Raw genomic sequence first — 2581 nt, forward strand, 5'->3', positions numbered from 1 at the left:
CCCCCTTCCCCTGCCCCGGCTCCCCCAGCTCCCTGCAGCCCTGTCAAATTCGATCCCTGCCTCTTCCGTGGTGAGGATCGGCCAAACGGCTGCCACAGCAACTTCTGTGCTGGCTGAGCCCTGTGTCCCCTTCCCGTGGGACTGGGGGGGAGAAAGTCACACCACGGACACATCTTCTGCCTGAGATGCTTGGGGAAGGAGAATCACAGAATCATGGGAGGGACCCACCAGGATGCTGGAGTCCAACTCCTGTCCCTGCACAGGACAATCCCAACATTCACACCATGTCCCTGAGGGCCTTGGCCAAATGCTGCTGGAATCTTGTCAGGCTTGGTGCCATGAGCACCTCCCTGGGGAGCCTGTTCCAGTGCTCCACCACCCTCTGGGTGCCTCAAGAACCTTTTCCTCATGGCCAACCTCACCCTCCCCTGCCACATCTTCCTGCCATTCCCTCTGCTCCTGGCATTCGTTGGTGGCCAGAGAGAAGAGATCAGCGCCTGCCCCTCCTCTGCCCCTTGGGAGGAAGTTCTAGACCCCCAGGAGATCTCCTCTCAGTCTCCTCTTCTCCAGGCTGAACACACCAAGTGCCTTCAGCCTCTCCCCACACCCTTCCCCTCTAAACCCTTCCCCAGTTTGGTGGCTCTCTGTGGCTTCAGCAAGGATGGGGGTTTGGTTTTTTGGGAAGGGAGAGGTGGGACCTCACGTGCTCTGTGTCATCAGCCTCAGGGGAGATGTTTGAGCAGCATCCCTGTGGGTCTCAGGATTCCTTGTGTTCCCTCCTCTCCATCCAGATGCTGAGATGGTGGTGGACAGTGAAAATAAACCTCTACCCTTGAAGGACTTTGCTGCTCCCCATCTGCTCCGCTCAGAAGGGACAAAGCCGCTGCCACCAGGTGCCAGGAGGTGGGTCTGGGCTCAGCTGTGTCCCACCATCCTGGTGGGAGCTCATGGGGCGAGGAGGGGGAAGGCTCTGCCGTCACAGTGCTGAGGATCTGTGTGCTCCAAACCTCCTGGTCATCAGAGCTGGTGGTGGAGCTGTCAGCGTTCCAAGGACACCGTCCCCAGCTGCGTCCCCACGTGTTTGGGAGCAGGAGGGGGTGTGCACAGGACAGAAATTGGGGCTATTGGAGCAGATCCTTCTGCTGTGGCTCCCTTTGGAATGTGGGTGCTGCTTCCAGCTCCCCCAATCTCACAACCTCCCATCCCTTGTGCATCTCCCAGGGTCGCCTTCCTCCGGTGGGAGTTCCCCAACTTCAGCAACAGGAGCAAAGAGCTGCTGGGCCGGTACGTCATGGCCCGGCGGCACGTGCAGGCGGCCGGCTTCCTCGTGGTGGACGTGAGTACCTGGGGGGGGGGAGAGGCAGAATCACACAATCAAGGGGTTTGGGTGGGAAGGGACCTTTCAAGGATCATCTAAATCCAACCCCCTTCAGTGAGCAGGGACATCTTCAACCAGATCAGGTTGCTCACAGCCCCGTCCAACCTGAGCTTGAATGTTTCCAGGGATGGAGCTTCTACCACCTCTCTGGGCAACCTGGGCCAGGGCTTCTCCACCCTCACACCAAAGAATGTCTTCCTTCTCTCCAGTCTGAATCTCCCTCTTTGAGTTTGAACCCGTTTCCCCTTGTCCTGTCACTACAGGCCCTGCTGAAAAGTCTGTTCCCATCTTTTATAATATATATTATACATTGAAAGGTCTCTAGAAGGTCTCCCTGGAGCCTTCTCTTCTCCAGGCTGAACAGCCCCAACTCTCTCAGCCTGTCCTCACAGCAGAGCTGCTTCAGCCCTCCCACCATTTCTGTGTCCCCACTCTGGACTTGCTCCAGCACTTCCATGTCTTTCCTGTGCTGAGGACCCCAGAGCTGAAGAGAAAACTCTTTTAATTCCATGAAAATCAAGGAGCAGACACCTTGGGGTGGCACCAGCTTCCTTCTCACTCCCTTCACCTCCTTCTGGATGTCTCTGCTTCCTGCCCAGCGAGGCAGAGCCCTCACCTCACCTTTACCCACACCAGGATTAGCCAACTTGATCCCTTCCAAGGCCACCTGTGAGCCAGCCTGAAGGTGACCAAGGGGGCGAGGGGGATCAGTAATCGAGGAGGACACCAGCCAAGGTCTCAGAGTGCTGATCCCCCACGCCAGAGCTCCGTGCTCCACCGGGGTCACGGGTTATTTAGCTTCCCAGAGGTAATTAATTAATAATCCTGTGAGGACCCTGAGCTTCAGCACGTCCCCAGCGTCCTCCTCCTCCCCAGTGTCCTCCTCCCAGCTTTGAGGCTGATGCAAAGTGAAGTTTGAGGTTCACCAAGAATGGTTTTCCCCAGTTTTTTTGTGTCATTCTTGGCACTGGCTGGGTGGGGAAGGCTCAGGGAGGAGGAGGAGGAGGAGGAAGGAAGTGCTACTGCATCAGCCTTACCTCCTGCCTGCTAAATATAGAGATGAGGTGGGTGGTGGGATCTCCCCAGATCCTTTGTGGAGGCTGGTGGAGGAACAACAACCAGGCTCTGGTGTTTTTAACACAGCTGGAGCTCTTGGCCATCAGCCAGAAAGCAGATGCTGAGCTCCTGCCCCTCTTCCCCATC

At 57.0% G+C, this 2581-nt stretch overlaps 1 non-coding gene across 1 annotated transcript; it reads left to right on the top strand.

Annotated features, from left to right (window-relative positions):
* The first annotated feature begins 33 nt into the window (after positions 1 to 33).
* LOC114818760 (small nucleolar RNA SNORA5) lies at positions 34 to 173 on the top strand. Its single transcript, XR_003766257.1, has one exon. It is a non-coding gene; the product is annotated as a small nucleolar RNA SNORA5 (small nucleolar RNA).
* Positions 174 to 2581: the final 2408 nt, after the last annotated feature.

This window comes from Antrostomus carolinensis, unplaced genomic scaffold, assembly GCF_000700745.2.
Source record: "Antrostomus carolinensis isolate BGI_N321 unplaced genomic scaffold, ASM70074v2 scaffold44547, whole genome shotgun sequence".
In the NCBI taxonomy this organism is placed as follows: Eukaryota; Metazoa; Chordata; class Aves; order Caprimulgiformes; family Caprimulgidae; genus Antrostomus; species Antrostomus carolinensis.